At 36.1% G+C, this 26,613-nt stretch overlaps 1 long non-coding RNA gene across 1 annotated transcript; it reads left to right on the plus strand.

Moving 5' to 3' along the window:
• The first annotated feature begins 446 nt into the window (after nucleotides 1-446).
• Nucleotides 447-2,485, plus strand: LOC147496625 (uncharacterized). Its single transcript, XR_015196639.1, has 3 exons — nucleotides 447-920; nucleotides 1,374-2,191; nucleotides 2,295-2,485. It is a non-coding gene; the product is annotated as an uncharacterized LOC147496625 (long non-coding RNA).
• The last annotated feature ends 24,128 nt before the right edge of the window (nucleotides 2,486-26,613 follow it).

Here is a 26,613-nt window from a genome sequence, read left to right on the forward strand (position 1 = left end):
AGAGGAGGGAGGAACCCAACACCATCTTAATAAAAAAGCAAGGGTAATGTACACTTAGAGATTTTTAGATAATTAAGGATGGGAGAAAAGGACGTCCAAAACACAGTTCACTTTTAAGTAGATGTCTTTTTCACCTATTGGGAATGCTACTGGGCTTGGAAAAGGTCGGCGGAGTTTACATTTGCTGCCCCTCTTCAATCAACTATAGTTCCTTGGCTGTTGACACATGAATGGAAAGGAAATGACTCATTTATTCTCCTAGACCATGGTTGATTCATGAACTATTTTTGGTCTTAATTATCATAGAGTTTGATTGACAACAAAGTTTTAGTTAAACATGAAAAAGTTAGTTTTTGGAATGTAGTTTCCAACGAAATCAAACCATGTTGGATTTGGAAAAGGTGGACCATTCACACTCAATTGCCCACGTCATTTGCGCATATTAATTGAAATCTAATCACTAATGTGGACTGGTTTGATCTTTTCTTGCTTTCCTTGTTTTTTTTAGATGTTCAAGGGTCAAGTAATTAGTTGCTTTAATATATTCATTGTCTTGTTTACTACTTGTAGGCTTATTAGAAGGTTGAACACAAGTGTAGTAGTCTGCATTGGTCAGTGCACTGGACTGGTTTTGAGCTAACTTTTGACATAACTACTATTCAAGTTAGGTTAAGCTACCTACATTAAAAAGATAGTACTTTATGTCAGTTTTATAATGAATCCAATTTCGTTGCATTTGGATATCAGAGTCGGAAGTTCTACTTAGTCGAAGATAGACTAGTCAAACTGAATTTTGTACTCATTTTGCTTTAATTGATGAGTGTGAATTAAGTTGTATCATGTAAATGTCACAATACTATATACTACGTGCCTTAAATTATTTTTGTAACATCTCTACTGACGTCATAACATTTTAGGGCGTGTTTGTTATGATGGAAACACTATGGAAAGGAAAGGAAAATAAGAGTGGTCCACCTTTTCTATAGTTTTTAAGGTGTTTGTTTACCTATGGAAAGGAAATGGGCTTTTCCATATGGAAACAAAATTATGGAAATGGAAAAGGTTTTGTGTCCTTAGCTAACCCCTGAAATTTTTGTGGAAAGAAAAGGAAAGGAAATAGATAGCTAGGGACTTATTACTAATACACCCATGGCCCAACAATACAATTATTCCTTTCCATAGCTTTTGCAAACAAACATGATTATTCCTTTCCCCAGTTTTTACTTTCCTTTCCCCAGTTTTTACTTTCCTTTCCCCAGTTTACCAAACACATACCATTTAAAATTATTTCCTTTCCATTCCATTCCATAGTAGACCACCCATTTTATTTCCTTTCCTTTCCACGAGTTAAAATTTAACAAACACACCCTTAGAGTACATTCCATCAAAGGAAAACAACATGTTAAGGTTTCAGAGAGAACGATAGAGAGAACTAAAGAGATCGGTTTGGGGGTGCTACATTATTTAAAGGTAAATTTTAGAAACTTGTGCATTAAAATTTTATATTTAAACAATTTCAGTTAAAGTATGAGATAACAAATGTGAGGATTGAGCCAACAATGTTTCAGTGTTCATATCAGTATGCTAGTTACCAAGGATATAGTAGGTGTGGTTCTTATTGTTGTGAGCACAGCCATATGCCGTCTTATTTTATAATTCTTCAATCTTAATTATTTTGGCCTATTACTATTGGATCTTGGTACTTAGTCTCTTCTTAGGTTGGTACATTCAATCTCATATAATAGTTGGATTTTGGCTGTATTTCTCAGGTTTGGCGTCAATATTGACATCAACAAAGTAAGATCAGATTTTGGGTGTATTTTATATCTTCTCATGTTGGTTCAATAAATGTTTCTTTCTATGTACTTATTCAAGATTCTACAGTTCTTTAGCTGAATTCAATCTTCTAATCCTTAGTTGAATGCCATCTTGTAAATCTTGGTTAGACATTTTCTAATTCTAACCATATCATGTTAAGTTTGTCAAAGAGATATATATGCTGGATATAGGTGCACTTGTTTTTCTAGTACTCTTGTCCAAGTTTAGTAACATATTATTTATTTTCTCTTGTTTTTTTCCTACGCAATACAAGGGTGTTGGGGAATGCTTCAGCAGAACAATTAAGGAAGAAGCGTTTGGGTCATTGTGGAGAGGAAACACTGCAAATGTGATTCGTTACTTCCCTACTCAGGTGACATTTTTTTTTTTTATCAGATTTTACGTAACGTACATTAACAAAGTTATTTTATATCTTGGGTGCTGCGTACTAACAGAGTTTCTGTAATTTGCACTAGGCCTTGAACTTTGCATTTAAGGATTACGTCAAGAAGCTCTTTAACTTCAAGAAAGACCGAGATGGCTACTGGAAACAGTTTTCTTGTTTCATAGTACATTTTTTTTTTCTTTGTACCAAGTTATTATGTGTTGATAAAATAACATTTTGTACTTGGCGAAGCCATATTCGATTAAATAGAAAAATGTGGGATTTCATTGTTATTGTTGGAATTATTTTGAAGTACCTTATATTTGCTTTTGGTTGGTTTATGCTCCTCACCCACCAAAAAAAAATAAAAAAATATTCAGGGGAAAAAAATAGCACTTTTAGCAGCGGCCAAGGTGTGGCAAAAGGTTTTTTCCCAATAAAACTAATAATACCGCATTAAAATAGAAAATACATTTTACTGCAAGTGCTTCCGTGGCAAGAAGTTAAACATTTAGCATCGGTCACTTTAGCCGTGACAAAAAAGAACGGGCCACACCAAATATTGCCACGGTCATGAAAAAAGGTTTCCCGCGGCAAAAGGCTTTTGGCCACAAATTTGGCATTTTTAGCCACGAGACCCGGCTGCGGCAAAAAGTCTGTTTTTTGGTAGTTGTTCACTTTCTATTAGTTATTCTTCACCTTCAACATTTCTTCTCTTTTCTCCTTTTCTAATTTGTTGTTGTTGCACCTTAAGCATTACCTCAAATGCTTCTTCTTCATCTTCGTGTTCCATTGAGGATTTTGATTGGGTTTTGATTTAGTATGAAAATAGTAATTAAGGAGTAAATAAGAAACTTGAGTATTTAATTGGGTTTTGATTGAGTATGAAAAAAGGAGTAAGGAGTAAATGAGAAACTTGAGTATTCTATGTAAAGATATTTGAAATTTTGATATATTTTGAATAATTGAGTGAAATATGTTTGTAAACCCTAAACCCTAAACCCCAAACTATTTTATGATTCACAATTGAAAAAAAATAGAAAATAATAAGTTTAAATATAAAACAAATTATTATTTTAGATTTGGATAATTGAGTGAAATATGTTTGAAATTAATTTTTTTTTTTTTTTTTTTTTTTTTTTTTTTTTTTTTTTTTTTTTATGTTGGTATGAAATTTGTAAACCCTAAACCTCCAAACTAGTTTATAATCCACAATTGAAAAAAGAAAATGGAAAATAACAAGTTTAGACGTAAAACAAATTATTATTTCGAATAATTGAGTGAAATATGTTGGTACGAAATTTGTAAACTCTAAACCCTAAACCCTAAACCCCAAACTAGTTTATGATTCACAATTGAAAAAAAAAAAGAAAAATAATAAGTTTAGATATAAAAAAAATTATTATTTTAGATTTGGATAATTGAGTGAAATATGTTTGAAATTAAAAAAAAATTATGTTGGTACGAAATTTGTAAACCCTAAACCCCAAACTAGTTTATAATTCACAATTGAAAAAAGAAAATGGAAAATAACAAGTTTAGATATAAAACAATTTATTATATTAGATTTTGACATGTTTGATTACATTATTTTAGATTTTGGCATGTTTGATTACATGTTTTAACTTGGTCATATAGATACTATGTCATAACAGATAAAGAGTGCATGTAATTAATTGTGTTGGTGCAACTAATTGTGTTGTTTCTAACCCAATTTTTTAAATCGGATTTCAATTTTGCTAATTCAATTGGGGTGTGTTAATCATTGATCATTGCTAATTTAATTTTGCAGATCATTGTTTAAATAAATTATTGTTCAATTATGGTCGATTAATGATTTGTATTATAAAAAAAAGTGTTCAGTGTTTATGTATAAGAAAAGTGTAATTGGTGTTTATGTAATCAATTTTTATTGGTTAATCGGGCTAATCATTGGTTAATCAGAAATTTCCTTGGTTTGGAACTTCTCAATTATTTTAGTCCAAACGACTCCTCCATGTCTCCCTATAGAGGCCCCAAACGACCCGATGGTACCGCTTGCATCTACACATAAACGACATGATCAGACTGTTCCATGGAATAACCTGAGAGCTCTGTCTCAAACGACAAGGGGTGACCGCTTTTGTGTGCACTGAAACGACTTCAAAATATCATTTGAGTGTACACTCAAATGATATGAGTGTACCGTGACACATGCAGACCGTTCCATGGAGAAACCCGAGAACCAATTCTCAAACAACTTTATAGGACCATTTGCTTGTACAATGGAACGACATGTGAATATCATTTGAGTGTAAACTCAAACGATATGGGGAGACCATTTGAGTGTACACTCAAACGACCTGGGGGTTTCAATATGGCGAGACCAGTTGAATTGGTTGTTGGGTATGGGCTTTCATGGCAAACTTGTGAAAAAAAAATTGGGTTGACCAATGCAATTTGATGAGTGCCCAATTAAACTACCTATTTTTAAAATATATCAGTACAACATTAGACTACCTACTTTTAAAATACTAGCTTCCTAGCACATGGCTACGCCATGTGTGCAGTCAGCCGGGCAGATCAAAAAATTAAAATTCGGTCAGTGGCATTATTGCAAATTATTGTAAAACCGAGGGTAGTGTCTTAATTTCGGTCAGCTGGTTTAGGCAGGACAGAAGAAAAACCCAAATTTTGAGCAGTGGCAATATCGTAATTCTTACAAAATTGAAGGCAATATGCTAAATCGAGGAAGAAACGTCTGAATTTTACTGTAGAAATTGACAGTTATACCCCCTCCATAACATATGTTATTACACAATACCCTTTTGAACGGGATCGTAATAATAGAACCCATTTAGGGGTATAATCGGAAAACTACATTGTTCATGGAAGCATTCTCTTTAAAGTAGTAAGATATCAGTACAACTGCTGGTAACCATATTATCTATGACAGTAAAACAGTACAACTATCGATATTTGCTCTATTGTGGAATCTAGAATCTAAACGTGGTCGTGGACAATCATTGGTAGCATTTGTTAAGGGATAGAACTAACACACATGGCCCAGCACAAAAAAAACGTCCGAAGTCGACTCTGATTGGCTACTTGCAATAAAATAACGAGTCTCTCTCTCCTCTCTCTTTCTTCTCTCTCTTAACCAGCCAATCACAGCCGACTTCAGAAGTGATTTTTTGTGCTGGGCCATGTGTTGTAGTCGCCCTCTTTGTTAAGAGTTGCACATGATTCCCTGTTTGTCAACTCATTAGTGCGTTGCTTACTAGGATGGCTAACTTTTTGGTTTTTTGTCAGCATCCCAACAAACAGAACTCTTCTGCCAGCCAAAGAGCAACCACGTCATCAGCACAAGGAGATGTCTCTGGTTAAACCCTAGTGCTTCGACGCACAACATAAACGAGTCGTGTAGCCTGAGCACCATATTATCATAGGGCATATAAGGTATCATTGATTTTTCTTTTGCAACGTAAAAACGATCAATGGAGATATATGCTTAAGAGCTCAATGGCGTAGAAGCAAAATGAATGTTGAGCAATGTGGAAAGAATTGGGGTCATATAACAATGTTAGAGAATCAACAAGACAATTTTGCACATGAAATTAAACAAGAGAGTCAATTCCCTGCTTAATATTTATGGATATTAATCCCGGGATTTATGAATTCCAAGATATCCCTTGATTATTTCTTCATATTATTTAGCCACATGGTTCAATGAACTGCGGACACCTAAAGTTGGCATTTTGGGTTTTTTTTTTTTTTTTTTGATAAGTGAGAATATATTAAAACTTGAAACAAAAACAAAAAATGTTGTATATGGTGGCCAACGTTCTAACCCCTATTGCATGCTCCTACTTCATGACTATATATAACCATAAACAAGTACGGTGTATCAATTTAAAATTTGTAGAACAGATGAAAAGGTGCCTTCCACTTATGTAACCAAACTAGTCGACCATCAGTGGTAGATGCCTCGTTCTCAGTTAGTGTGGCACCCTGTTTTGCAAGTAAATCAGTTGTGAAATTTCCCTCTCTCCAAATTGTTGAGATTCTCCACCTATGTAGGTTCTCAATGCATGTTGGTAGTTCACTAGCCGAAGTCAGCGTCTAGGTTTGAAAGATGTGAGCTTCGGAAGTTTGATGCTCCTTTTCATATGGACCCATTCTGTACTGGTTTTGTCCCTTTGGAATCTTCGGCTCTAGTCAGGCTTTGTTGGGCTTCACTGGGGCTGAGTGTGAAGACTTCAAGTATTCAAGTATTCCCGTACTTCGATGCATGTTTTATCATCATATTCACGTTAATTACGAAAACCTGTAAAAGTAGGAAAATATAATTATTTCATGATTATTAAATACATAATTGACCAAAACACTATGTCTCTACGGGGTTTAGTTTAGAGTTTTGGGTGTTTATCACACCACCCCCCAACAGCATTTTGCTTGTCCTCAAGCAAAGAAGAGACATTAAAATGATAAGTGGCCAAAAATGTGTTGTCCTAACCTAAGTCTCATTTCGTAGAGGGCGGTTGCATTCACCGTATGCAACAAGGCCTTGAACCACTAGGAATTCCCTAGTGGACGAATTATAGCCTCATGAGAGTTTTCCAGAGAAGATACTCATAAACTTCATTTATACTACAACGACTCATTAACAAAGGCCTGTTTCCTTAATTAATCTCAGATATCTATACATCTCACTAGCAGGGGAAACAAGGACTAATTCTTTCGAAATTCAAGTTAATATACATACAATAATCAAAACATCTACATATTAGCATGCATGCAGTGATCTTTTATAATGAAATGTACGAGCATGGCCGTTTCTGAATCTTTTGGATAGCGTCTTTAAGTAGGTTCTCACACGTATATGTCGAAACACAATTTCTCTCTTATTTTTCTACTCAAGTTTTGCTAACTCCAGTGTGCAGTGGGCACACATTTCCTCACATACTCAATGACAGTTAGAGGAGCCGAGGTTGAGAATTCACAACTACTACTTATTATCATACCACCCTACTTCTAATTGAGCTCGAGGTATTTATTAGGTTTTATGAGGCTTAGGTAGTAGTGTAGAAGAAAATGAAATGAAAAATTCAAAAATGATAAGTATGAGAGAATAATGTCTTCGAGATATTTATACTAGAGAAATCCTTATTTTCTTTCCTGCTTCTAACATGGGTTTCCATACTTGGCTTTTTTAAGCTTTTGTATTCCCTTTTGATTTGATTTTGGGGGAAATTCTAACTTTGATATTTCTTTTGATTATTTGGAAACATATTTCTATTTTTCTTTTTCTTTTCTTTTGAAGCAGGTAACTGGTTTTGATTTGTGACAAGTTTTTCTCTTCATTTTTCCGTACTTCATCCTATTTCTCATACTCATCATCTAGGGGGGCTTATTTATTTATGGTTAATAGAAGGGTAATGAATTTTTTTGGTGAAATAGAAAGGATTAATGAAAGGTTCAGTGGGGCGACTAGTAGTAAAAAATTTACAGGTGTGAATTTTTGGCTATATCGATCCAAAGAAGGCCTAAATTCTTGCCTAAGATTTGGGTAGTGATCAAGTAGACGTGTGAACTTCTCTATTTGGAAAAACTACTCCTCTGTGCCGTTACTCACATGTCACACATTTTGAGGCTTTTTGGTTAGATTCTTACAGGATATGGAAATTAAGTTGTCTAACCATGGGTCCCAGAAACTTACTACTGTGTACATTTAATGACAGTCAGTGCATGAATGTTCATGAAAAGATATAAAAACTATTGCATACGTATTAACTTAAGTTTCTAAGAATAAGTCCTAATTCAAATGCTAGGGTGAGATTTCTAAATATTTTTCATCACAGAAAAGGAAACGAGAATTTGTCACTAAATACGTTTATTTAGACATAAAATAAAACTATATACGACTATGCATGCTTACATTTTGTGAAAGGTTCTCAACCCCCAAACAGTCGGATGCTATGTCCTCAAAGTGTCAAGAGGAAGAAAGAATATACTTGAGAGGCTTTGAGCAAAAATATAGTTGACATCTTTCACATAAATTTATGGTAACACACTATATATTATACATCATAAAAGTGAAAGCACACTGTTAGGTTATTTATTTTTCATATCAAAACGTAAAACAAATATGTACATCAATATCATTCCTTTGCGTCACGCCAATCTATTATAGTTTTCCAGACTTCGCTCCACTTCCTCTTTCTTGAAGTGTCCAGATAAGCTATCATGTTATCGTCATCAGGGAAACAACGAACTTTCTTTAGATACCTTGCAGGGCGCCGCCATACCCGAAATTGCAAAGAACGAATTGTGGGAAGTACATCCTCATTATCGTGCATGTTGTAACTGGCAAAGTGATATAGTGCAGCCGAAAAGACCGATCCCTCTTAAGGTTCTCAATTACTAGGTCTGTGATGTCGAAGGCGATATGTTGCTGGGCCAGGGCATGGAACGTCTTACAAGCTGATTTTGAGGCAATGGAAAAATGTCAATCCCCCATGATGTTCAGAAGAATAAACAACATGGCAGTCCCAACATACATGGTCATACTGGTTAGTGGAATAGTGTTGTCTGGCCATCGGCCAGCTTCTGCACGTTCAATAACTTGGGCTAGGCCATCGCCATAACGGGCGGCGAAATCTTCCCAAGAATAGTCATTAAAGTTGTTTTGTATCATGTATTAAATGGGGATGTCTGGCTAAAGATGAGGAAGGTCCAAAGCCATAACAACTGCTGGCTCGTAAAAAGGGTGTCGGGTGTTACCAATACGGATTGCAAATCCGTTCAACATGAAACCATGTACAGCAGGTAGATCCTCCATATGATCATAAAAATAAGTTGCCAAACCTGGAGAGTATGTCTGCTCAGGGTGTAATATAAAGGAGTTCCAACCAACTTGTGTGATGAAGTCTCTGAAAAGATGTCCATATGCAGGAGAATTCAGCAATGAATAGAAAGATTGTTTTGGAATAATCTTTGGAGATGTCATTGTAGAAGACGTGTGAAGAAAGATACCACCTGTAGACAAAGATAAACAAAAATGAGAATACGATGGAAATGACTAAGTAATAGATGACATTTATAACCATAGGAAAATTTCACTATATTAACAACTAAAAAGAAAATGACAAAGAATATATAATTGCAAAATCTAAATTGTGTCATGGGCCCAAGTAACGACGAGGATCCTTTTGTGAGAGGAATTCATTTATAAGATTCTCGATGCCGTCAATCCGTGCAACAGCCCATTACAACATTTCGCTCTATGTCTGGTAAATCTCGGCGTGGTTCTCCATTATGTGAGTGTGATTTGCCAAGAACTGGTTGTGGCTGTACAAGAATTGTGCTTGTTCCTCTTCTTGTATTGTCTGCAGGTCGTGAAATTCAAGAAGACTAGTGATGATAATGTTCTGACGTTTGTATAATGTCATCAGTCCTTGGTGAATTAAACGAATGCCTTCCATAGGATTAAATACGTTGCATATTGCATTTTCAGTGAAGATGTTGTCAGTGGAACAAGCTTCGCCGGTTTCTGCACCAACATGGTTATTTGTAACGTCGTGAGTCCATAAACCGTTCATACAAACTGAGTGAATGGTGAGAATATTAGCTGTTCTAAGAGGTGTATTAGGAGCAGAAATAGGAAAACCCCAATACATCATGATAAGTGACACAATGGTTGGCAAAGGAGCTGCCTTTTTCCTGGCACATGCGATCGCGTTCTAGAGAAATTTAATTATGCAAAAATGATTGCATTTAGTCTGCAAGACCCAGAGTAGATAGAAGAGGGGTTTTGTTATTTCGGAAGTCTTGGATGTGCCGAGCACATTATGAGCTAGCCCTTGGATCACAGATAATTGGTTTCTTTACAAGGATCGCTGATAAACAATACGGTTTTTCCGGTTGTATTTGCCATAAAGGATAGTTCCAAACATCAAATGCCTGATATTGTTGAATGGTGAATCCTAAAGTTGTACCCCCTGGTTCGTAATGGGAATTTGAAGTACCTCGGAGATGATTTCCATAGTCAATTCACGCTCTCATCCATTTGCATGGCAAAGAATTGTCCGTTTTGGAAATAACCATTTTTATAGAATAGCAGGACCAATTCTCTGGAAGAAAATGCTTGCTTATGATGTAATAGAGGGAACCATCCTCGACATAAAATTTCTTTGTCAAAAAATGGATGAAAAGGACCGTTTTGGAAATTTTCCATAAAATTTTGCTCGGGCACGAAAATTCGAGTGAGGGCCATTAAAGATGGAGTGGTGAAGAAAATTTGGTGGAAAAGGGAAGTTGGATTTTAGAGGTGTCTATCCTTGCTATAAATAGGCACCAATCCGAAGATGCAGAAAATACAAATCGAAGTGTCACATGGTAGTTAGACCACGTGTATCTTCTGAAACATGGCGCAAAAGTGGATGTAGTGTGGATGGGAAGAACGGGGAATGTGACTACAAGGAGCGCCTTTTTTTTTTTTTAAATAGCATTAAGTAGAAGGACAAGGAATATGTAGATATAATATCACAATAAGATGTAACAACGTACAGAGATGTGAAAACACACCATAATGACACGAGGAATAAAATACAATCCTAAATATTAGATAGGACTATATGCCACATTAACAATATTACTATAATAAAACAAACGAGCATGAAGACTTGAGTAGGGCATTCAATTTGCCGTTGCTCAAACTTTTCTAGTGCATCCATGAAGCTTGAAATTTGGAGCAAACTAAAAAATGATATTTAGAATAAGAAGTGTAGTGGGAAGAAGATGAAAGGAGTGAATGTGAAGGATGTGTTGAACTTATTTATAGAAAGAAAATTGAGCCGTTTTCTAACAGTTTTTGGATGCGATTTCATGACTGTTTTTTGTGCGTTTTCATGACCGTTTTCTGACCGTTTTGCAAAACGTTAGTTGACGGTAAAATTTGCCGTTAAGTGATATATATATATATATATATATATATATATATATATATATATATATATATATATATATATATATATATATATTATTACTAATATTATTACAACTAGTCGACTATTAGAACAACTATGAGAATGCTACGTCGATTCTATGATAAGGAGTTAGAGGGGGATTGATTCCACCTTAACTCAACTTAATCCTACTAACGACGAATCGTTGTAATCCGAATTGAACTGCTTCGCAGAACAATCGGGTTACTCCTAATCCCTAATTACACATGGCATTTCTACCAATTCATAACTAGCATGTGAACGATTACACCTATTCTCATGGTGAACTAATCATTTCTAGAGTGGAAAGAAAATTACGACGACTCTACGATAATTGAGATCAAGCTTTCATCAAGGCTTCTCAACCCCCTCAAATGGAGGTTTAGCCGAGAATCATCACGCTATCATTCCCAATGGAATTCGAACAAGACATAATATAAAGATTGAAACTTTGATTGTTTAAACTCAATTCAAAACTACTCATGCAATAATTGAATTTAACTAATAATGACAAACAATTGAATCTAAGAATTGAACTAAATAAGTAAATGGAAAATGAACTAGATTACCAAGAACACTATTTTATTAATCTAATGAATAATAAAACAATTATTCAAATACTAAATTAATAATCTACTTGTTCTAAAGTAATTAAATATGAAACTAGATCTAAAACAAGATATGAAAAACTAATTAATTAACTAATTGAAATTCTCAAACTAATTAATGGAGGCTAACTAATCTAGATCTAACTATCTACCATTAACAAAGAGTCAAGCTCTTGTTTTTATACTTTCAGATCCAAAAATCGTGAATGGGCTTGGAGCCATGTTTTGGGCCAGAGAATCAGGCCCAAAACCCAATCTTCGAAATCCAAAAGGCCTCTTCAGCTGCAGTTGGCTTCAATAGACTTTTCGTCCACTTTTGCTTCTCTGATTGGGTCAAGGCTTAGACCATTGGAAAGCTCTTTCCGAGCCGGTCGTTTTGACATAAGGTAGGCCCAATTCTGAGGTCTGAGTCCAAAGATACGGCCTTTGGAAGTTCTCACGACTTTGTATCTTTTATTTTCGCTTGTCCGACTTTTCAGCTTTTGACTGGGCTTTAGAAAGGCTTTGTCTTCTTGAATCTTGGCCTTTAATTACAGAACTCCTTAACAACCGACCTTTGCTCCTTTATCTCGCTAAAGTGGCACATTTCTGCACATAATGGACTTTGAAGCCTGAAATGCATAAAAACACGTAATCAGTATTAACTCTTAATTATTACTCATATAATTGGTCTAAAAGTATGATTGTTACAGGGTTAAAACTATAGTTTTGGGCTCTTATCAATTATTATATATGTTTCTACCTATATAATATAATATTGGAGATAACTAATATAATATTTGACAAGGCAGAAGTTTTGGAAAATGTAGGAAATAAACAGACATCCTAGGTTGGAAAATTAAAATGCAAACACGTAAATAAAATATCTGACATAAATAATATACAAGACCAGGAAAATAAACTGTCTACGGGGAATCCTCAGGGGCTGTAGAAGAAGAACCAGGAGTCCTGTGGCGGCGTGTAGTACGAGCTCCCGTGGAGGGTAACTGCTCCTGGATATCACCTAGAGTATCCATCACCTGAGCTTGAAACTGGTGCTAGTTTGCCATTAGCATTCGCTGGAACTGGTTCTGACAAGTAGTCATATGGTCCTAAAATGCATTCATGGAAGCTCGCATTTCTTGCTGAAATTCGCCCATGTTGTCTGTCAGCGACTCGTGGCGAGTGATCATATCCGTCCTTAACTCGCCCATGGTATGTTCCATTGATACCTGGCAAGTATACATGTCTCTAATGCCACTGTTCATAGCACGTAAGGTGTCCATAGGATGGCTCATCTTACTCATAGCAGTCTCATCAAAGAAGGGTGGGTGAGATGAACCTACGTTAGCGTGTTCAGCTGTCATAGGTGCTGTGGGTTCCCATGGGGACAGTATGCATTTCTTGAAAATAAGCATATTCTCATATGGTAGCATAGGGAGTAATGGGGTGGCCGACAGGAAACCCAAATTAATCATAACTTGCGTTACAAGAACGGCAAGAGGGGCTGACTTGAGTGTGGCATGCGTAATGATATCAAAAAGAAAGGTGACTATGCAGAAGTTACCCTTGCGCTCTTGGAGGATCCAGAGTAGGTGGAGGAATGTCTTGTTGATGTCTGACGGCTTTGAGGTGCCAATGACATTCTGTCCCAGCCATTGAGTCATGGCAAGCTGGTTCCGCCGCACAGAATGCTGATACGCGCATTTCCCATCCATATTATACTCGCCCTCGATTAGCGTGTTGAGCATTAGGTCGTAAGTCCGTGGATACACAGACTGCTGCTGAGTTAGCACGTGATCGACCACATGTATGCCCGTTACATTCGAGATCAAAGTGGGTGTGACTTTGCGGCACACGCCGTCGATGTTAACCCAAAAATGGTCGCCATTAAAGCTCCCATTGTCGTAAAATTTCAACGCCAAATTTGTTGAATAGAACCCGCCATTGGCATACAACAAATACTCCTATCCTCTATAGTGTATTTCCATATCGAAGAATGGAGCAAACATCCCATTTTCAAATAGTGAACCAAAATTTTTCTCCACCAAAATTCGCCTATTTCCGGCCATTAGTGATCGTAGGAAGAGGATGGATATTTATTTGAGATGAAGGGAAGAATTTGGAGCTGCTGATGGAAGGGAATCGGTTTCTGAGCTGTGGTGGTCTCGTGCGAGACTTGGGTTTAACGTGGGCCTGTCTCGTGTGAGACTGAATCGAGAAAGAACAAGATTCGATTTTTATGGGAGACAAAGGTTGGAATTGTGACGCGTGTGGTTGGGTGTCTCGGGTTTAAATGGGTTGAGAATATGAAATTTGGTTGGGCCCAAAAAATTTCCCAAGCCCAAATCAAGCCTAAAGCCCAATTTAAGCCTAAAAAAATCTAAACGCTCACCCACGACTCGTTAGGGCTCTGAATTGGATGAATAAACTATCGAAATGATCGGCACGAAAAATACCATCCAATTATATGAGTCATTCTCAAAGGCCAAAAGAGATTTTGAAAAGAAGGAGGGGTGTTTTATTTATAAACAATGTTTTTATTTCTATACAAGGGAGATTAATGTGAACAACAATGGATGTCGAGAAGAGTCACCATCTAAATTCATAGGCAACTGTCATGTCGGCTCTAGAGCGAACCCAATCCAACCAAACTGTGGCTTTACCTTTATGTATTATGGGGTTAAGAGCAGGACGGTGCCATCCCAGACCGTGCGCGCTACGGTTTACTAATATTGCCCTTATTACATACGGCTATCCTCAAATCGCCCTAAAGGGAACTCAAAGTAACCAATTCTAGGGGTTGGTCTAGTGGAATCCATTACCCGTACGTGTTCCAAGTATGCAACATCCGAGGTTGAACACGAATCTCTATGTGCACAACTTAATGCAAGGGGAATTTTTAAAAGGAAATAATATATACATATCTACAAGGTGAGTCTTTTAATGTCAGATCCTCAAGACGAATCGAGTCTTTTAACGTCAGATTCTCAAGACATTTTGGAGTCTTTTAATGCCAGATCCTCAAGATGATTCCCAACCCATGGGAGAAATGGCCTGCCAACGAAGTTTATCCTACGCAGCTGGTGTCAGACAAAAGTATACCTTATACAGGATAGTATTGGATAGGAAGTCAAGACCTGGACAGAAAGGTGTTTGACAATGCATACACTACCCCATCCTTAGAGCACGTCGTTTACGAGCAAAAGTACTACGACCATTACCTATTCGTGATGGGTGAGACTTACACCAAATGATTAGCTGAAGTTTGCGAGGCAGAGAGTAGAAAAGGGAAGAGGAGGAAGGAAGTAAAATTTTAGGTACCCATCGTTTACCAGTAGGAACGTTTGCTTGTGTTGCAGAAGACATTTATACTCAGTTCTGAAATAGAGTTTTTGTGGACTACGACTCCGACGCTTGCAACTACACACTTCAAAGTACTTTTGATGTCATAGAATAGAAGATGGCCTGGCTACCAAAATGGCGTACCCTCTACAGAAACAAGATTGAGTACGCCAATGAAACATCTAGTCTAAGTAGACCGGATCCTGGAGAAGAGTCTGTTCAATAGTTGGATAGCGTAACTCGTGGTAATATTTGAGGCGTTGTTCATTTACTTGAAATTCGTTATTATCTTGTGGATTAAGCAAAGATATTGCCCCATACTAGGTCACAGCTGACACAATGAAAGGACCAGACTATCGTGTTTTCAATTTACCAAGAAAAATGTGTAATCTGGAGTTGTAAAGTAAAACTTTTTGGCCAATTTTGAAATCTTTAAGCAAAATGTGATTGTCGTGCACTCTTTTTATATTAGCTTTGTAGGATTTCGAGAGATCATAAGCATCACTCCGAATCTCCTCAAGCTCATTTAATTGCAGTTTTCGCTTCTCGCCTGCCGCGTTAATATTGTAATTGAGGCTTTTGATGGCCCAAAGGGCACGATGTTCAAGTTCAACTGGCAGATAACAAGGTTTTCCAAAAATAATGCGGTAAGGAGACATCCCTATAGGTGTCTTAAATGCGGTTCGGTATGCCCACAAGGCATCCGATAAGCGGAGAGATGATAATAGCAAATTTACCTTAACTAACTATCTATGCATAAACATAAATAATCAATTAACTAAATAAGTGCTTAGATCAATATTCCTACTCTCAATTCATTATACAATATAGAGAGTCAGGATTCGTTCCACTCTTAATCTATCAAGACTAAACGAATTCAATTAATCAAACACAAGGAAACAATAGTGAGAACAATGAGAGTAGTGTTGTGATTTATTTAAACTAAAACTAATTATAAATTATTTAAACTAACAATGCAATAAACTAATTATAAATTAAACTAATTTAAACTAAGCAATTAAAAAGTGAATTTAATGAATTGGAAGAACATAGAGGAAGGATTAATCCATCTATGTGAAGCTATGATTATTCTAACTAGTTTCTCATGTTTTAATCTTAACCTTTATTAATCTACACAAGGTAAAACAACAAAAGCCACAATTTATTATTGATCCCTAACCAATCCTAGCAATCTCTATACTAAGATATGATTAGCATAAGAGAAATTCTCCTCCACAAATCTCTTTGTGGAGTTTCCTTTCTCTAGTTCAACTTCTATAATCTATATCTCTAGACAACTATAAAACTTGAACTTGAAACACATAAGACAATTAGAAAACTAACGAAGAACAATCATAACCCTCACATAGACTTCATAAAACTCCTCTAATGGAGTTTTTAGCTTTCACTCAGGGTTCATTAACAATAAACAATAATAATAAGACATAATTAAATTAAACTAAACTTGATTAAAATAATTTGAATTCGAATTTGAAGATTGAAATATAAACAAAGTATTTTATTCTAAGATTCAAAACTTGTTTTAACAACTAATAGAATTGACAACTAACTAGATTAATCTATATAAACTAATTTAATGAATTAAAACTAACTATTTGATCTAGACTAAGTAAAGCTAAGTAAAAACTAACTATTGGATTATTGACTAACTAAAAACTAAGTATAAAACTAATTTTCTGATCTAGATCTAGCTATCCTTAAGAGCCAAGTCTTTGTTTGTTAAATGGAAGAGACCAAATCCAAAAAATCGTGCATGGGCCGAGGAGCCTGTTTTGGGCCAGAAAATCGAGCCCAAAACCTCAATAATTCAGTCTACAAAGGGCTTTTCAGCTGGATTTGACTTCAATAGCCTTTTCGTCCACTTCTGCTCCTCTGATTGGGTCAAGGCTAAGACCATTGGAAAGATCTTTCCAAGTCGGTCGTTTTGACATAAGGTAGGCCTAATTCCGAGGTTTGAGTCCAAAGATATGACCTTTGGAAGTTCTACTGACTTTTGTGTGTTGTTTCTACCTGCGTTGACTTTGACTTTTCAGCTTTGACCGGGCATTAAAAAGGCTTTTTGTTTTTGAATCTTGGTCTTTTATCATAGAACTTCTTAGCAACCAACCCTTGCTCCTTTATCTTGCAAAAATGGCACATTTCTGCACATATTTGACTCCAATGCCTGAAATACATAAGAACACGATAACAGTACTAACTCTTACTTATTAATCACGTACTTGGTCAAAAGTGATATTGTTAAAAAGGTTAAAACTACAGTTTTGGGTTCTTATCAAACCACCACCAAATAACATTTTGCTTGTCCTCAAGCAAATATGAGAAATTAGAATAAGTGACCAAAAATGGAGTTTTAACTGATCTCGTTTCGCTGAGTGTGATTGCATTGATCATATGCAACAAGGCCTTAAACCACTAGGAATTCCTTAGTGGACGAGTTATAGCCTCGTGACAGTTTTCCAGTGAATGTACTCACAAACTTCATCTATACTACAACAACTAAGAAATAAAAATGTTGTTTCCTTATTTGTTCTCAAATATCTATACATCTCACTAGCAATGAATACCGAATAATCAAGTCAAAACCTAAGCTAATATATGAATAATAATCAAATCATCTTAAGATAAATAACTATACAATGAACTATGATATGAAATGTAATGGCAGGTCTGTTTCTGAAACTTTTGGGTAGTGTGCCTAAGTAGGTTCTCACAAGGAATGTGTCAAAACACATAACACTCTGATTTTTCCACTCAAGTTTGCTAACTCCAGTGTGCAGTGTGCAGTGGGCACACGTTTTCTCACAATCTCAATGACAATCCAAGGAAGTTGATGTCGATCAAACATATCTACCACTTACGATCACACCAACCTATTCCTAATTGAGCTAGAGGTCTTTATTAGGTGATACGGGGCGTAGGTATTGGTTAAAGAAAGAAGGAAATGGATATTCAAAAAGACAAGTCTGAGAAAATAGGGTATTCATATTATGTAACTAGAGAAAACCTTGTTCTTTTGCTTCTACACTTTGTTTCCATCCTTAGCCATTTTTTTCTTTTTCTTTAGCTTTTGACTCTTTTGATTCTGTTTTTGGAGTTCTAACTCTCTTTTTTCTTTTATTTATTTATTTATATATATATATTTGGATGGAAACTTTCTTTTCTTATTTGAAGCGACTAACAAATTCTTGATTTCAAAGGTCTTTCTCTTTTCTATTCTTCATCTCTATTCTTAGACTCATTCAAAGAATGGGTAGGCTGATTTTTATTTTTATTTTGTTTTGTAAAAAGTTAAAGGATTTGCGGTTTATGAAAGGAGAAAGAAAGGCTCAGAGGGGCGACTAGCAGAAAATAATTCATTGGTTTGAATTTCTTGCTATATCGATCCAAAGAGGGCCTAAATTCTCACTTAGGATATGATATAGTAATCAAGCAAGTGGACGTGTGATTTCTCTATCCGGATTTTACTTCTCCCTTGTGTCATTTCTCAAATGTTTCACTCATCTAAGACTTTAGGCTATATTCTCACAGAATTTGTAGAATAAGTACTCTAGTCTAGATTTCAGAAACTTACTGCCAAACAATCATAGATACTCATGTAATATATTTATAGAAAGATGCAAAAATTATTACCTACATATTAACCTAAGTTTCTAAAAACTATTCTAATGCAAAAGTTAACGTGAAACTTCTAGATTATTAAGAGTATAGAGAAAGAAACAATACTAATATTTCTAAGTGTATAACATAAACTTTTTATTTATATTTTTGAATTTATGAAAATTTTAAATTTTTACTAGAAAACAAGTGCATATTGTACATATATATATATATATCTCTTAACAGATGCATTAATTACACGTGTTTCTATGCCACCCCCAAACAAGAAGCATGCTTTGTCCTCAAAGTATTGAAATAAAAAGAGTAGAAAAATACCATGGAAACGCATGAAATTTTGGAACATCTGCAAAACAAAGTTAAAACATACTAATATAGAAAAATAAAAACAGACGCAACTCTATATGAGTTCCACCCATTATGGGGTTACAAGAAGTAATTTGCTTGGGACATAAGCATACACTAACTAAAATAGAAACTTACCTCTTATCCAACATTTAGACGTTGTCACCCTCTTCTATACAGAAATGTGGTTCCTTCGCATCCTGCCACGCTATGATGATTTGCCAGGCTTCACGCCATTTATCATCTACGATTGCTAACCTGTTAAGCGCCACTTGGTCGGATGGGGTGTAAGGTGCAACCTGATGAGGTTGTATCCTCCACCCTTGCCAAGTCATTGCACGAAAAGATCGAATAATACAATTGGTGGGTCTCACAATGTCAACCCTAATCCAATCCGTGAAACGGGTACAAAAAACGGGAAAGAAACATTGCATGATTCGACAAACTAAGATAGGCATAAGAAGATACTTATGTCTCATACTCTGGGCCCATGCTAAACTAGACATTAATGTCTTGGGAAGGTCGTATAGCAGACGTCCCTCAGCTATAGCAAGGAAAACGTCGCAAGTGGCGTCATTCGCAGAAGAAAAATGCCACTCCCCTAATATGTTTAGCATGATAAAGAACATCACCGTGCCCACGTTAATGGACAAGCTACCAAGGGCTACATTATATGTCCCTTGGTCCTCTACACGGAAAATTCCAGCCCCATAAGTCTTATGCAAAAGCGCGTAGTTATAGGCAGAGAAATTATCAACTAAATAGCCCCATGAGTCTTGAATCTCAGCAGGCATAGGAAGGTCAACAACAAAAGCCAACAAGAACTTGGTTATTTCCATTGTTTTGTCATTAATGGTGATGGAGAACACGTGCTCTCCATCTATCCGATAAAAGAATTTACAATGGTCATAAAAATACGAAGTAAGTACAAGAGAGTAAAGTTCATCAGAACTTATCATTAAAGCTTGCCATCCTGCTTGTATGATCACTTCGCGAAACCAAGATCCGTATATGTCGCTCGAGAACAAATCTTTGAAAGACTGCTCAGGTATGAGTGTAGGAGATGTCATAATAATAACTACTCTCTAGAAGAGTTTCAAATAACCCTGGAACAACTTACAAAAAAATCAGAATTTTTTGTGGCTACGAAGGTCGTGGGAGTGGGTCACGCTGAAATAACCTTTTGGTAGTAGCTGGTCGCTTTTTAGGGCTAAATCGAAATATAAAGTTATTAGCGCTAGCGCTTCGAAATTGGTCTTGGTAGGCTGGTCGTCACATCCGTAATGAAGAACAAGGTGCAGTGAAAAACAAGAGGAAAAATTGGAGGTTTAAGGTGAGAGATGAAAATGAGATGTGTGGTTTTTGTGTGTAGAATGAATCAAGTATATATAGGGTTTTAGTTTTTGAAACGAATCAACAAGTTGCCAAAAAAATTTAAGGCAATTGCCGGAAGCAAAATATTTCCAAAATCCAGATTCATTATTCCAAAACCAACCTAATATCTTTTAGATTGAATTTAGAATAGAAACTTCCTAACTCATTAAAATTTCATCCTACCACAATATCTAATCATAGCCACACCAATAATGGCAACATTCTCAACCAACTCATTGCAAAATTACTTCTAAAATGGTGGATCAGATAAAAGTAATGCTAAAAGTAATAATACCACCCCCCAAACAATTCGAGAAGGTGGGATTTACGCAAAAATCATTGCATGCTTAGACAAACCCCAAGTTAAATTAAAATAGAAATTCAAATAACAATTAACTATAAAATTCAAATTTAACTACTGAATTTAACAACTTAACATCCAATCTACTAAAAACAATAAAAACAACATCAAAACAACAAATTTATATAACAGAGTTTAGAATGGAAATACCAACACCCCACCCCCAAACAAATTTTATAGAAAAGAGTTTAGAAAATTTGTTTTAAACGTGGGTCTTTTAAAGTCAGATTCCCGAGACTTCATCTCTAACATATGTATATAATGAACATGCAGTTTATCATATATCAACAACCGAAATAGTTGTGGATCTTGCCATAAATAATTAACATGGAATGCACCCCCAAACAGAATCAAGTACCAAGATTTTCTACGACTCAACTTAGTGAAATGAAAGCGAAGTCTGATAGACCTAGAACGTAACCGAGCATACACCTTCTTCTTCATCTTTGAACAAAATGGTGTCCAAGTGAATGATCATGAGAAAATGGATGTTTGTGGAAGATATGTTGGATATGCATAACTTTTAGAAGGAAAGAATGGAAAAATTGGGTATATGGGTTTAGCACAAAACTCATTCATGGTGTAGGTAGGAACTATCTCAATTCTGAAAATGAAGGTGTCAAGTGCCTTTTCCTTGGGAATTATTTCTGTATTAGGAGGATTTAGAAAATCATGAAGTACAAAAGAAATAAGAGGGTCAAGTGCAAACTCAAGGTTCCTTTGAAAAGGTGGAAGGTAGGGAAAATTGGTGATGGAAGATGAATGAGTGACAGGATGATGTGAGGTGGATGAATGGGGCTCGGCTAGAGCTCTCAGGTCTAGATCATCAGAAGCCTTGAGATATGCAAGACATTCCTCAATAGGTGGGTCAAAAGAATCACTGGGATAGAGGGTGAAAAATTTATCTTCCGTCATAGCGACAAGGGATGAATGGATGTTGACAAGGAGGGACTCGCGAGGTGGCAAAGAAGAGTTGCAAAAGAGTCAAAGGAAATCTTCCTCGACTTCTAGGGAGTTCTCATTGAAGTTGGAACTTCCAAAGGAAAGGAATTTGTGCATCTGATTATCAGGAAACGTGGTTTTGAAATAATCTTAAGCTAAGCTCTCGATCATGCTAACCTCTCCATCCGAAGTCGTATCTGGGAACTATTTCATCGTTTTAAAAACATTTACCTCAACAGAAAGATGGCCAAAAGACATGGACATCGAACCATCGTGACAATTTATAAGCGCGTTGGCAGTTGCCAAGAAGGGACGCCCTAAGATGATTGGAACAGAATCAGCAGGATAGTAAAAATCCTGAACCTTAATAACAAAATCAGCAGGATAGTAAAAATCCTTAACCTTAATAAGCACGTTTTCAACCACACCCTTAGGATACTTAATAGATCGTTCAACTAATTGCAACGTCATTTTAGTAGGTTGCATCTCCTGTAGACTTATTTGTTTATATAAATAATATGAAAGTAAGTTAACACTCACCCCCAAGTCTAATAGTGTGGTCGTCGTGTAGGAATCTCCTAAGGTGCATTATACAGTAGGACGACCAGGGTCCTTGTACTTAACGATTCCATTATGTTTGGTTAAAGTTGGAAACTGTTTAGTTAAAAAGGCATCGTTAGGAATATTTGTCTTATGCCTAGTAGTGCACAACTCTTTGAGAAACTTAGCATGGTGAGGTAACTTTTTAATCGCTTCAAGAAAGGGTAGGTTTATCGTTATATTTTTGAAAACTTCCCTAATCTCATCGAAATTTGTATCCTTGGTTAACATGGCTAATCTCTGGGGAAACGGTGGGTTCTCTCTATATTTAGCATATGGATCAACAGGATGTCTAACCTTGGCTTTTTGTTTCTTAGGTTGTGGTTTAACTGGTACCTCTACTGGGGTAGGATCTTCAGTTTCTATTTTGGTATATAGTTCAATATCTGGTGTAGGGACTACTGGTGGGGTAACTATAGGCATAGTTACGGCGTTTAGCTCACCTACGTTTTCATTTTCATTACTAGTATTACCGTTTACCTCAAAGGCTGTGTTTGTTATTTTAGGATTAGGTATCGCTTGACCTGGAAACACACCTTTGGGTTGTACTTTCTCTTGGGCTAACTACTGTAAGGAAAGTTAGGTGGCTTGTAAAATCTATTGTTGGGATTGTATAAAGGCGTCAAAATGATCCGGTTGTGGAGGAGTGTTTGTTACAGGTTGTGTGACAGGAACTATGTCACGTTGATTATTAACAGGTAGGTTGCGATAGTTATGATTAACCAGAACGATACCTCTATTAACATTATAATTATTATTGTTATAATTATTATAATTACCCTGACCTTGTCCTTAACCTTGTCCTTGTTGTGGTGGAGCTTGGTTGTAATTGTTTGTTGTCCTAACATTTTGATTATTATACCCTGGAGGTGTAACTTGTTGATTATTTCTCCAACTGAAGTTGGGATGTTGTCTCCAAGGGGCGTTAGGAATAGGATAGCTATTAATAGAGCAAACATTATCTTGTTGTGATGTTTGTTGTTCATAAGTGAGTGGACAATAGGAGTCGGGATGCTCAGGACTCAAACATAAATTACATGGATTAGAGTTGACATTCATGACGAGGATAGGCTTTTGTTGAACAGAAATAGCTTCTATTTTTTTAGTTAGAGATTCGATTAAAGTTTTAAGCTCAGGATCGGGTTTAATCTCAAACATACCGGCGACCTTAACTGTTGAAGAAGAACTAGCGGAGCGAGAGATATCATCACTACCCCCGTTATTATTACGCTTTGTTTGATCTTCTAAAAATTTATAAGCCTCTGAGACTCCTTTACTGAGGAAACTACCTCCAGATATTATATCAAGAACCTCTTTATGATGATGTAAAAGGCCTTTCAAAAAGGCACGAACTAGCGTGTCTTTCGCAAGGTTATGATGTGGACACTCTATAAGAAGATCAGTGAAACGATTCCAAGCCTCTGGAAAGGATTCATGAGGATTTTGTCGAAAAAAATGAATCTTGGAAAGCATTTCATCTGTCTTCAGTGGTGGGTAAAAATGTTCCATAAATAATTGAACAAGTTTGGCCCATGAGTCCACAAAACTAGGCGCTTGGGCAGTTAACCAAGACGCCGCCTTGTCGGCTAGGGTGAAAGGAAACACCCTCAGTTTAATTTGTTTAGCACCAACCGTAGGATGATAGAATGTGGTAAGGACTTGTTCAATCCTACGCATGTGCTAATAAGGTTTTTCATGGTCTAACCCATGAAAAACGGGTAACAAATTAAATATATTTGGGGGGATTCAGAAATCCCCCACTGGGTCTGTAAGAACAATGCAAGATTTTGGGCTATCGTTCAAGGCAAGTCAGAGAGAGGAGACTCTCTTTCTTCAGCCATTATATCAGGTGTAGTGTGTGGTATACTAGCTAGAGGTGTAATGAGTGGTATACTAGAAAGGCGTGTTTGTTGACGTTGACATTTGTTTACGTTAGGCGTTTTTCTTCTACTTGACCTTAATCTCATGCAAGGCTAAGACCAATCTTAACTAAACACGACAAACGTCAAAACAATCCTGATATGCTAGTATAAACCTCTAACAGGAGATGCGAGGAGTGGAAGAAAGAAGTACTTGAATGCCTTCTTGCTTCGCTTATGAATAACGTCTTGTATACGTGAGCTCAGTGTGTGTAACAAGTTAGAAACACTGAATAACTTGAAGTAATGGAAGTTTGTACTAACTGGGAAAATCAGGCGTTTCAGAAGAGGACGCAGGTCGCACTCAGAAATGGCCTAGGTAGGGCGCCGGTCACGCTCAAGTCCAAATCGAGTTCCAGGCGCTTCAACGCAGGTGGCCCTCGAAATTTGCCTTGTACGAGGGCAGGTCGCACTCAGGCTTGTTCTTGGAAATTTTTTTTTCTGAACCAAACAATCACAGTTATAATCAAACAAGGGTGGGTGGGTTTAATGGGACTTTGGGAATACTAACAATACTAATGAAAATAATTCTAAACGGAACTAAGATGGCAGTGGCGCCATTTGATAAACGGTAAAAAGATATATATACCTACGAATAAGTAACGAGACTCAACGTAAGTAAAACTAAAACTAATTTATGCTTATGATATTAAAGTTTTCTACTCTCGATGCTATTGCAATATAGTTGGAATAGAAAATTCGTTCCACTCCTAGTTCTTTAGAATTCAATGTTAACTACGATAATCAGTTCTACCAAAGTCAATGAGAGTAATGGAATTGAATTTTAACTACTATGGTGAATCAACAGTCAAGATGATATAAATCAAACTACGGAAATGCTAACTTGACAATATGAGGAGGAATTAGGGGAATTTGATTCCACTTTAACTCGACTTAATTTACTAACGAAGAATTATCGTAATTTGAATTGTAATGCTTCCGCATAATAACTGGGTGTTTCTAATCCCTAATTGTTCATGGTAATCTTTACTAACTAACAACTAGCATGTGAAGCAATCAAACCCATTCTCATGGTGAAATAATTACTTTCTAGAATGGAATAAAATATTACGAACTACTCTACGCTAATCGAAATCAAGTTTCATCAAGGCTTTCTCAAACCCCTCTAATGGAGGTTTTAGCCTTGAATCATTATACTATCATTTCTTAAACAAGAACAAATATAACAACTCATTATTGAATAAATGATTAAACTTTATAATCTAATTTAACAATAGTCTAAGATTCAAAATGGATTAAACTGAATTTAAAACTAATTTAGAACTAAGATTATGAATACTAATTATCAAATTAAAACAAACTAATTATCAATTTAAGACAACTAAATCTAAATAAGAATTGAATCAATAAACTAAATTGAAATGAAAAACTAATACTTTATTATGAAACTAAATCTGATTCTAAATAATAATCTACTTTGTTCTAAAACTAATTAATTGAATGTAAAAACTAGATCTCCAACAAATTATTGGATCCTTGGCTAACTAAAAAACTAGATGCTTAAGAGTTAAGTCTTGTGTCTTGAATGGAGGATACCAGATCCACAAAATCATGCATGAGCTGAGGACCCTATTTTGGGCCAGAAAATCAAGCCCAAAACCTCAATACTTCAGTCCATAAAGGGCTTTTCAGCTGGATTTGACTTCAACAGCCTTTTCGTCTACTTCTGCTCCTATAATTGGGTCAAAGCTAAGACCATTGGAAAGCTCTTTCCAAGTCGGTCGTTTTGACATAAGGTAGGCTCAATTCCGAGGTCTGAGTCCAAAGACATGGCCTTCAGAAGTTCTACTGACTTTTGTGTGTTGTTTCTGCCCGCGTTAACTTTGACTTTTCAGCTTTGATTGGGCTTTAAAAAGGCTTTTTCTCCTTGAATCTTGGCCTTTTATCATAGAACTTCTTAGCAACCAACCCTTGCTCCTTTATCTCGCAAAAGGGGCGTATTTCTACACATATTTGACTCCAATGCTTGAAATACATAAGAACACGATAACAATACTAACTCTTACTTATTAATCACATAATTGGTCAAAAGTGATATTGTTAAAGGGGTTAAAACTACAGTTTTGGTCTCTTATCAAGAGACCAATCTTTTCTTGATGGATTGATAGTTTTCTCCATAATGGACTTTATCTTTCTATTGGAGACTTATACTTGGCCACTCGTTTGTGGGTGATATGGAGTAGCAACTTTGTGAGTAACTCCATATTTCTTCATTAAAAACCCAAAAAATTTATTACAAAAATGTGTACCCCTATCACTGATGATAGCTTTGTGGACACCAAAACGAGAGAAAATA

Source organism: Coptis chinensis, chromosome 5 (assembly GCF_015680905.1).
Source record: "Coptis chinensis isolate HL-2020 chromosome 5, ASM1568090v1, whole genome shotgun sequence".
NCBI lineage: Eukaryota > Viridiplantae > Streptophyta > Magnoliopsida > Ranunculales > Ranunculaceae > Coptis > Coptis chinensis.